The sequence below is a fragment of the Macaca nemestrina genome, chromosome 10 (genome assembly GCF_043159975.1).
Source record: "Macaca nemestrina isolate mMacNem1 chromosome 10, mMacNem.hap1, whole genome shotgun sequence".
Lineage (NCBI taxonomy): Eukaryota > Metazoa > Chordata > Mammalia > Primates > Cercopithecidae > Macaca > Macaca nemestrina.
In genome coordinates, this window is record NC_092134.1 from 28,206,323 (window position 1) to 28,218,292 (window position 11,970).

The 11,970-nt window shown below is 41.0% G+C and overlaps 1 protein-coding gene across 2 annotated transcripts in view; it reads right to left on the bottom strand.

Moving 5' to 3' along the window:
- Positions 1–2,567: 2,567 nt before the first annotated feature.
- NOPCHAP1 (NOP protein chaperone 1) overlaps positions 2,568–11,970 on the bottom strand; it is a 32,772-nt gene continuing 23,369 nt past the window's right edge. For both annotated transcript variants that reach the window (XR_011608901.1, XR_011608900.1), the window contains exon 6: positions 2,568–7,377. The gene's annotated coding sequence lies outside the window, so the exon portion shown is untranslated. The remainder of the gene's footprint in view (positions 7,378–11,970) is intronic.

The window sequence follows — 11,970 nt, forward strand, 5'->3', positions numbered from 1 at the left end:
TTATCTGTAAAATCTTTTGTGGAAGTGGCTAGAGCTAGGGTAAAGAACCAAATTTGGTTCCCCATACCTGCCCTCCAAGAAAATAAAGCTGTCAAGGAAAATCTGCGCTAAGAGTAGGGCATGAGGGATGATGGATAAGGCATGAGACATGAGAGATAAGGGGGATTAGATTATTATATTATACAAATGATGCCTGATTTTTAAAATGATTAAATACCCAATTATGTAAAACAAATTTTATAAAATAGGAAAGTAAGATTGACTCAACCATAATTTGTTGAGTCAACCCAAAAATCTATGGTTATTTCCAAACAGAAATAGCCTACAGATGATATTTGAGATTGTTTCAAACTTTTTCTATGAATATGTGTACTTTTTTTTTACAAAATTAACATAATATTGTTACCTGCTTTTTCAATTAACAATATATCATAAGCATCTTTCTATGTCAATAAACACAATTCTGCATATTTCAATGGCTTTAATTCAACATGATTGTCGGACATTTAGATTTTTAGATTTGCTTTTTGCTATTTTAAATGTCACAAAACATCTTATATAAAATTTATGACCAAAGTCATAATTATGTAATTAGAACAAATACCTGGAAGTGGAATTCCTGAATCAATAATCCCACTGACAATTTTCCCAAATCTTTGCCAACATTGTGTATTACAAGTTATGCACTTAGTATCTCTATGCCAATTTTCTCAGCTGTGAAGTGAATATAAGCGTATCTCATAAGGTGATAGCCTTTTTTAAAAAAATAAGGAAATTTATTCTGCCACCGAAAACAGAGTCCAGCAATAGTGCAGTACACAGGTTATTTGATGCAGTGACTCTATAATGTTCTTTGCTCTTATCTGCTATCTGTGGTGTGCTCACTTTACCCTCAAGAGCTGGCTCCATTCATGGCCACGAGAAAGGAGTTCCAGGAATCATATCCCATCATAATGATAGGGACAGGAGACAGGAAAATTCTGGGCAGAAGAGGATGGGTCCCCAGTGAGGGCCCCACCCTTAAGCCTGGAACCACAGCCCAAAATGAGAACGTGCATTTCTGTTTTCCTGCTCGAATGGTGCCTTTTCCAAAACCACCCATGGCCCGCCCTACCCCAATCCTGTGCCCACAAAAACCTCTGCAAGCAGAAAGAGAACAGGAGCAGCAGCTGGCCGTCAAAGACTATGGTTGGATGTTGGAGAGAAGCAGCGTGACTTCAAAAGGACAGCTTGACAGTGTTGCTTCAAAAAGGAGCCCAGCCAGGCCAGGGACAGCTGGACTCCAAGGGAAGATTATCTTCCTGTTCCGTCCCTTTTTCAGCTCCCCTTCCCGCCGAAAGACGCTTTCATCGGCCATAAAATCCCCTGCATTTACCCTCTCCAATTTTCATGCACCCTCATTCCTCCTGGACACTGGACAAGAATTTGGGTGCAGGTGCAAAAGGCTGTCACACTGACCCTCCACTGAGCTGTTAACACTTAAGCCATCTATGGACAGTAAAGCTAAAAGAGTGTGGACTGTAACCCTCTTTCTGGGGCTTCACGGGTCATAGGCAGCCCTCTAGATGATGCTGTGAGGCCACATGGAGTTTTGCTCCTGCCAGTGCCCAAAAGCGCTCACCCAGCTCCTGCACCTGCTCACCTGTACTCCCCTTCCTGCAAGGGGTGGAACACAGTGGGACAGAGTGAGTGGAGTCTGCCCCTTCTGGCACTGAAGCAGCTGGCTAGTTCTAGTGCCTGTGCACTCCCACGAAGGGGTCAGGGAAAATTTCCTGCCTTGCTATCTTGTCCTTTCTTCTAAAAGAAAGGAATCATTTTGTCATGTGCCTCCTTTCTAGGAATGAGAAATACATTCATGTGTCATGATTCCTTCTGAACAATGCAACATTAGGCGATTTTGTTGCGTGAACACCACAATGTACTTACACAAACCTAGATAGTATTGCCTACAACACACCTAGGCTGTATGATACAATCATCATCTTGTCATGTGCCTCCTTTCTAGGAATGAGAAATACAGTCATGTGTCGCACTATTTCTTCTGAGCAATGCATCATGAGGCGATTGTGTCATGCGAATAGGCTGTATAATACAGCCTATTGCTCCCAGGCTACAAACGTGTACAGCATGTTACTCTACTGAATACTGTAGGCAACTGTAACACAACAGTAAATATTTGTATATCTAAAAATATCTAAATATAGAAAAGGTACAGTAAAAATATAGTATTATAATCTTATGGGACCACGGTTGTATATGTGGTCCATCATTGACCAAAATATCATCATGCAGCACATGACTGCACTTTCCTTCCCAAAAGTCTACAGACCTTCCAGAAGCCTTGCTGGTTAGGCTCACATCACGTGCCCATTCCTAAACCAGTAACTGGCAAGAGTTTTCCATGAACAGATGGTGGGGAGTCAAACACAAAGATTCCAACATTAAAACTTTTGGGAAAAGTCTATAAATCATATATATCCTGTATTTTTGCTTCAGGATTTTGACCCAGGATTGTGAACTGATATTTAAGCTGAATTATTTTGTTGACATAAAGAAAAGGAAACAAGTCAGTTTAATGAACATTTATTGTATGTTCCAACTGAGTGAAAGGCACTATGCTAGGCAGTGAGAGAAATACAAATGAAAGTAAGACTCAACCTCTTTTCTTACATTTCTTTTTCTTTTCTTTGAGAATGTCTCTGTCACCCAGGCTGGAGTGCAGTGGCATGATCTTGGCTCACTCCAACCTCCACCTCCTAGGTTCAAGCGATTCTCCTGCCTCAGCCTCCCAAGTAGCTGGGATTACAGATATACGCCACCATACCTGGCTCATTTTCATATTTTTAGTAGAGACAGGGTTTCTCCATGCTGGCCAGGCTTGTCTGGAACTCCTGACCTCAGGTGATCCACCCACCTCGGCCTCCCAAAATGCTAGGATTACAGGTGTGAGCCACCATGCTTGGCCTTTTCTTACATTTCTTATCACAGTCATGGATACAGGCAGAGTAATACAAACTATCCTGCTAGGCAGTTTTTAAAAATAACTACCATATTTGATGCATAATTAAAATGTTATTGGAACAGATGGGAGATTTATTCAGAATGAGATTTTTGCTTCAAAAGCCATTATACCTAATTTTCGGATCTGTAACTGTCACAGCGCCATAGAAAGACGGTACGTCACAAGTTTGAAGAGAACATTTCATTCATTTTAGGAGTGCAACTGTTCTCCAAATGACTGCCATCAACTCACACTTAAGCACCAGAGTAAGCAAAGGGTTGGAAAACCAAAGCACAACAGTAATGTACTTTCCACACACTGTAGGGCAAACTGCTTTCAAACAAAACAACTTTTAAGATAAGGCCATAACATACTGATATGTTTTGGCTGTGTCCCCACCCAAATCTCATCTTGAACTGTAGCTCCCATAAGGGAGCTGGTGGGAGGTAATTCAATCATGGGGGCAGGTCTTTCCTATGCTGCTCTCATGTGAATAAGTCTCACAAGATCTGATGGTTTTATAAAGGGGAGCTACCCTACACAAGCTCTCTTGCCTGCTGCCATGTAAGACATGACTTTCTTCCCATTTACCCTCTACCACGATTGTGAGGTCTCCTCAGCCATGTGGAACCGTGAGTCCATTAAACCTCCTTTCCTTCATCAATTACCCAGTCTCGGGTATGTCTTTATTAGCAGTGTGAGAACAGACTAATATGCATACATACAATAAAGTCCTCAAAAGTTAAATTTACAACCCATTAGCCTTTACATAATGTATGAGTGGTGGTAACTCTTAGAATAGTTGCTAACACAGAAGGGGCTCAGTAAGTACCAGCTGTTGTTGCATCTGCCAATTTGATAGGTGAAGAATGCAATCTTGATTTCATTTGCATTTCTCTGATAAATGGAGTTGAACTCTTTTTCTGTGAATTACTTCCTTATTTCCTATGGTCTTTTCACTACTGAGATTATCAGTCATTTTTTTCTAAAATGTCAAAGCCTGTGATATATTAATGACACTCTGTCATATTTCAGATATTTTTCCCAGTATTTCCCTTATCTTTTGAATTTATTTGCAACACACTAGTTTTTAATATTTATGAGGATGAATTTTGCACTCTTTTCCTTTGTAATTTTAGGCTTTGATGTTATGCTTTTTTTAAAAAAACCTTTCTTGACTATTTTACTAAATATAAACCTGTATTTTAGTATGGAACTCTTAAAATTTTTTTTTTTTACATTTAAATCCTTAATCCATATAAAATTCATCCTGGCATATGATATGAGGCTAGAGAATCTAATCTTGTTTGAAATAGCTGGTTCTGACATTGTTTATGAATAATTCATCCATTTTACCAGATTACACAAGTAGTCTCCCTTTATCCATGGAGGATACATTCCAAGAGGATGCCTGAAACATTTGATAGAACAGAGCCCTATACACACTGTTTTCAATCTGAGAATCCAAAAGGCTACTAAGTGACTAAAGGGTGGGTAACACATACAGCATGAATATGCAGGACAAAAGGACAATTCATGTCCCAGGCGAGACGAACTGGGACAGCCTAAGATTTCATCACATTATTCAGCAACTTAAAACTTATGTATTATTTCTGGAATGTTCCATGTAATATTTTTATATTGTGGTTGACTATGGGTAGCTGAAACTGTGGAAAGCAAAACTGACAATAACAACTGTACTTGAAATTACATCTTCATATTCTCCTGCCTGGAACCATCTACAATGGCTTATTAAAGTCTCCTGTATACCTTCACGTATCCATTTAATCCATTTATTATCATTATTCCATGCCTACTGTGTACCACACACTATGCTAAGTAGTGAAATAGATAAATGCAACTGTTCACACAAGGTAGCACAGCATCCAGTGGAAGAAGATCTTTAAATAAGTATTTATGCCAGTAACTCATCACGGCTGTGTACAGTTCAGGTGTACTCTTTTCCAGGTGAAAAAATCCTGTTTCAGATCTGTTCATTTCTTTACACATTTAGCGAGTGAGTCACAGGCAAGGAGAGCTGGTTCCAACGTCCAATAAGAAAGATCACAAAGGACCTGGATAATCATCTTCACAGCAATCACAAGAAGCCTCAGGCCAACGTGAGGAATCGGAAAGAATAAAATTCAAAGAAAACCCGAAAACATTAGCAGACAAAGTTCTATCAGCTCTACCCACTCACAGATAGTCCTTAAATTCTCAGGCCTCTTTCCTGAGCAAAAGTCAGGCTCATGGTAGATGAGGTCCCAAATAAATTTAGTAAAACCAAGGATAGGGCAGAAAGGCAACTCCAGCCTAAGGTCATTTTGACCTTTGGAAGGGAAAACCAGCTGTCGCCCTTCTTTGTATTATGCCCTCCAAATTTTCCTGTGATGTCCCTATTTTCTACATTTGATAGGTTTCGAGCTGTGGGCAACTGTGTGGAACAGTTTTAATAGCTAAGAAGTTTTGCTTTACAAAAAAAAAAAAAAAATCAACTAAAAACTAATTTTTCCAACCAGTAAATTCTGCGTGCATTGTATGACTTGCACTGTCACCAACAGTGATTACACTATAAAGCATCAGTTTTCCAACTCAAACTAGAAAGGAATTTTTAAAATAAAAATAGATTCAGAATAGCTAAATACAGCTGACACTTGAACAACACAGATTTGAACTGTGTGGGTCCACTTATACATGGATTATTTTCAATAAATATATTTTTTAACATTTTTGGAGATTTGTGACAATCTGAAAAAATTCACAGATGAACTGCATGGCTTAAAATATAAAAAAATTTGAGAAGTTAGGTATGTAAAAAATGCATAAAATATATGTAGATACCAGTCCATCTCATCATTTCTACCATAAAAAATATATAAATATATTATAAAAAGTTAGAATTTATCAGCACTTACCCACACAAACACTTATAGATGGTACTTAGTGCTGTCTGCAGTTGAAAGAAATACAAACAAGTACAAAGACACAGTATTAAATCATAATTACATAAAATTAACTCTGGTACTGTAATAACTTTGTGGTCATCTCCTGTTGCTATTGCGATGAGCTCGTGTTGCAAGTGTCTACTCACGATACCATGTGACACTAATCATCTCTGTGTGAACAGTTCCTCTCTACAGTAAATTGCCTATCACAGTAAAAAGTGATCTCTTGGCTGTCTGGCAAGATGGTCAAATAGGAACAACTCTGGTCTGCAGCTCCCAAGAAGATCAACACAGAAGGCAAGTGATTTCTGCATTTCCAACTGAGGTACCCAGCTCATCTCACTGGGACTGGTTAGACAGTGGGTACAGCCCACAGAGGGGGAGCAGACGCAGACTGGGGCATCGCCTCACCCGGGAAGAACAAGGGGTCAGGGAACTCCCTCCCCTAGCCAAGGGAAGCTGTGAGGTACTCTGTCGTGAGGAACAGTGCACTCTGGTCCAGATACTGTGCTTTTCCCACTGTCTTTACAACCTGCAGACCAGGAGATTCCCTTGGGTACCTACACCACCAGGGCCCTGGGTTTCAAGCCCAAAGCTGGGCGGCCGTTTGGGCAGACACCGAGCTAGCTGCAGGAGTTTCTTTTCATGCCCCAGTGGTGCCTGGAACACCAGCGAGACAGAACTGTTCACTCCCCTGGAAAGGGGGCTGAAAACAGAAAGCCAAGTTGTCTAGCTTAGCACATCCCACCCCCACAGAGCCAAGCAAGCTAAGATCACTGGCTTGAAATTCTCATTGCCAGCAGAGCAGTCTGAAGTCAACGTGGGACACTCGAGCTTGGTGGGGAAATGGGGTGTCAACCATGACGGAGGCTTGAGTGGGCAGTTTTCCCCTCACAGTGTAAACAAAGCCACGGGGAAATTCGAACTGGGCAGAGCCCACTACAGTGTGGCAAAGCCGCTGTGGCTAGACTGCCTCTCTAGATTCCTCCTGTCTGGCAGGGCATCTCTGAAAGAAAGGCAGCGGTCCCAGTCAAGGGGGTTATAGATAAAAGTCCCATCTCCCTGGGACAGAGCACCTGGGGGAACAGTTGTCTGTGGGTGCAGCTTCAGCAGACTTAAACATTTCTGCCTGCCAGCTCTGAAGGAGCAGCAGATGTCCCAGCACAGCACTCAAGCTCTGCTAAGGAACAGACTACCTCCTCAAGTGGGTCCCTGACCCCTGTGCCTACTGACTGGGAAATACTTCTCAGCAGGGGTTGACAGATACCTCACAGAGGAGATCTCCAGCTGGCATCTTGTGGGTGCCCCTCTGGGACGAAGCTTCCAGAGGAAGGAACAGGCAGCAATCTTTGCTGTTCTGCAGCCTCTGCTGTTTACCTGATACCCAGGTAAACAGGGTCTGGAGTGGACCTCCAGCAAACTCCAGCAGACCTGCAGCAGAGGGGCCTGACTGTTAGAGAAGGAAAACTAGGCCGGGCGCGGTGGCTCACGCCTGTAATCCCAGCACTTTGGGAGGCCGAGGCAGGCGGATCACAAGGTCAGGAGATCGAGACCACGGTGAAACCCCGTCTCTACTAAAAATACAAAAAATTAGCCGGGCGCGGTTGTGGGCGCCTGTAGTCCCAGCTACTCGGGAGGCTGAGGCAGGAGAATGGCGTGAACCCGGGAGGTGGAGCTTGCAGTGAGCCGAGATCGCGCCACTGCACTCCAGCCTGGGCGACAGAGCGAGACTCCGTCTCAAAAAAAAAAAAAAAGAAGGAAAACTAACAGAAAGGAATAGCATCAACATCAACAACAAGGACGTCTGCACAGAAACCCCATCCAAAGATCACCAACATAAAAGAGCAAAGGTAGGTAAATCCACAAAGATGAGGAAAAACCAGAGCAAAAAGGCTGAAAATTCCAAAAAACAGAACACCTCTTCTCCTCCAAAGGATCACAACTCCTAGCCAGCAAGGGAAAAAAACTGGGCAGAGAATAAGGTTGATAAATTGACAGAAGTAGGCTTCAGAAGGTGGATACTAACAAACTCCTCCGAGCTAAAGGAGCATGTTCTAACCCAGTGCAAGGAAGATAAGAACCTTGAAAAAAGATTACAGGAATTGCTAACTAGAATAACCAGTTAGGAGAAGAACATAAATGACCTGATGGAGCTCAAAAACACAGCATGAGAACTTCGTGAAGCACACACAAGTATCAATAGCCTAACTGATCAAGCAGAAGAAAGGATATCAGAGATTGAAGATCAACTTAATGAAATAAAGCATGAAGACAGATTAGAGAAAAAAGAATGAAAAGGAACAAACAAAGCCTCCAAGAAATATGAGACTATGTGAAAAGACCTAGCCTATGTTTGATTTGGTGTACTTGAAAGTGACGGGGAGAATGGAACCAAGCTGGAAAACACTCTTCAGGATATTTTCCAGGAGAACCTCCCCAACCTAGCAAGACAGGCCAACATTCAAATTCAGGAAATACAGAGACCACCACAAAGATATTACTCGAGAAGAGCAACCCCAAGACACATAATCGTCAGATTCGCCAAGGTTGAAATGAAGGAAAAAATGTTAAGGGCAGCCAGAGAGAAAGGCTGAATTACCCAAAAAGGGATGCCCATCAAACTAACAGTGTATCTCTATGAAGAAACTCTATAAGCCAGAAGAGAGTGGGGGCCAATACTCAACATTCTTAAAATGAAGAATTTTCAACCCAGAATTGCACATCCAGCGAAACTAAGCTTCATAAGCGAACGAGAAATAAAATCCTTTACAGACAAGCAAATGCTGAGAGATTTTGTCACCACCAGGTTTGCCATACAAGAGCTCCTGAAAGAAGCACTAAATATTGAAAGGAAAAACCGGTACCAGCCACTGCAAAAACATACCAAATTGTAAGGACCAAAGACACTATGAAGAAACTGCATCAACTAATAGACAAAATAACCAGCTACCATCATAATGACAGGATCACATTCACACATAAAAATATTAACCTTAAATGTAAACAGACTAAATGCCCCAATTAAAAGACACAGACTGGAAAATTGGATAAAGAGTCAAGACCCATCAGTGTGCTGTATTCAGGAGACCTATCTCATGTGCAAAGACACACATAGGCTCAAAATAAAGGGATGGAGGAATATTTACCAAGCAAATGGAAAGCAAAAAAAAAAAAAAGGCAGGGGTTGTAGTCTCTGATAAACAAACTTTAAACCAACAAAGATCAGAAAAAGACAAACAAGGGCATTACACAATGGTAAAGGGATCAATTCAACAAGAAGAGCTAACTACCCTAAATATATATGCAACCAATACAGGAGCACCCAGATTCATAAAGCAAGTTCTTAGAAACCGACAAAGAGACTTAGTCTCCCACAGAATAACAGTGGGAGAGTTTAAACATCCCACTGTCAGTATTAGATAGATCAATGAGACAGAAAATTAACAAAGATATTCAGGACTTGAACTCAGCTCTGGACCAAGTGGACCTAATAGACATCTACAGAATTCTCCACCCCAAATCAACAGAATATACATTATTCTCAGCACCACAATTGCACTTATTCTAAAATTGACCACATAATTGGAAGTAAAGCACTCCTCAGCTAAATGCAAAAGAACGGAAATCATAACAAACGGTCTCTCAGACCACAGTACAATCATATTAGAACTCAGGATTAAGAAATGCACTCAAAAACGCACAACTACATGGAAACTGAATAGCGTGCTCCTGAATGACTACTGGCTAAATAACGAAGTTTAGGCAGAAATAAGTAAGTTATTTGAAACCAATGAGAACATAGACACAATGTACCAGAATCTCTGGGACACAGCTAAAGCAGTGTTTTAGAGGGAAATTTATAGTACTAAATGTCCATATCACAAAGTGGGAAAGATCTAAAATTGACATCCTAACATCACAAAAGAACCAGAGAAGCAAAAGCAAGCAAATTCAAAGGCTAGCAGAAGACAAGAAATAACTAAGATCAAGAAATAACTAAGATCAGAGCAGAACTGAAGGAGATAGAAACATGAAAAACCCTTCAAAAAAATCAATGAATCCAGGAGCTGGTTTTTTGAAAAAATTAACAAAATAGACCACTAGTCCGATTAATAAAGAAGAGGAGAGAGAAGAATCAAACAGACAATAAAAAATGGTAAAGGGGATAGCACCACTGATCCCACAGAAATACAAACCACCATCAGAGAATACTATAAACACCTCTATACAAATCTATAAACACCTCTAGAAAATTTAGAAGAAATGAATAAATTCCTGGACACATACACCCTCCCAAGATTAAACCAGGAAAATGTCAAATCTCTGAATAGACCAATAATAAGTGCTGAAATTGAGGCAGTAATTAATAGCCTACTAACCAAAAAAAGCTCAGGACCAGAAGAATTCACAGCCGAATTCTATCAGAGGTACAAAGAGGAGCTGGTACCATCCCTTCTGAAACTATTCCAAACAACAGAAAAAGAGGGACTCCTCCGTAATTCATTTTATGACACCAGCATCATCCTGATACCAAAACCTGGCAGAGACACAACAAAAAAAGAAAATTTTAGGCCAATATCCCTGATGAACATCGATGCAAAAATCCTCAATAAAATACTGGCAAACTGAATCCAGTAGCACATCAAAAAACTTACCCACCACGATCAAGTCGGCTTCATCCCTGGGATGGAAGGCTGGTTCAACATAACCAAATCAATAAATATAATCCATCACATAAACAGAACCAATGACAAAAAGCACATGATTATATCAATAGATGTAGAAAAGGCCTTCAATAAAATTCAACACCTCTTCATGCTAAAAACTCTCAATAAACTAGGTATTGATGGAACATATCTCAATAAGAGCTATTTATGACAAACCCACAGCCAATACCATACTGAATGGGCAAACGCTGGAAGCATTCCCTTTGAAAATCAGCACAAAACAAGGATGCCCTCTCCCACCACTCCTATTTAACATAGTATTGGAAGTTCTTGTCAGGGCAAGCAGACAAGAGAAAGAAATAAAGCATATAAAAACAGGAAGAGAGAAGCCGGGCACGGTGGCTCATGCCTGTAATCCCAGCACTTTGGGAGGCCGAGGCGGGCGGATCACAAGGTCAGGAGATCGAGACCACGGTGAAACCCCGTTTCTACTAAAAATACAAAAAATTAGCCGGGCGCGGTGGCGGGCGCCTGTAGTCCCAGCTACTCAGGAGGCTGAGGCAGGAGAATGGCGTGAACCCGGGAGGCGGAGCTTGCAGTGAGCCGAGATTGCGCCACTGCACTCCAGCCTGGGCGACAGAGCGAGACTCTGTCTCAAAAAAAAAAAAAAAAAAACAGGAAGAGAGGAAGTCAAATTGTCCCTGTTTGCAGATGACATGATATTTACAAAAATCCCATCGTCTCAGCCCAAAAACTCCTTAAGCTGATAAGCAACTTCAGTCAAGTCTCAGGATACAAAATCAATGTGCAAAAATGACAAGCATTGCTATAAACCAATAACTATAAACCAATAACAGAAAGCCAAATCATGAGTGAACTCCCATTCACAACTGCTACAAAGAGAACAAAATATCTAGGAATACAACTTACAAGGGATGTGAAGGACCTCTTCATGGAGAACTGCAAACCACTGCTCAAGGAAATAAGAGAAGACAAACAAATGGAAAAAACATTCCATGCTCATGGATAGGAAGAATCAATATTGTGAAAATGGCCACACTGCCCAAAGTAATTTATAGATTCAATGCTATCCCCATCAAGCTACCATTGACCCTCTTCACAGAATTAGAAAACTACTTTAAATTTCATATGAAACCCAAAAAGAGCCCGTATAGCCAAGACAATTCTAAGCAAAAAGAACAAAGCTGGAGGCATCACGCTATCTGACTACAAACTATACTACAAGGCTACAGTAACCAAAACAGCATGGTACTGGTACCAAAACAGATATATAGGCCAAAGGAACAGAACAGAGGCCTCAGAATTCACACCACACATCTACAACCATCTGATCTTT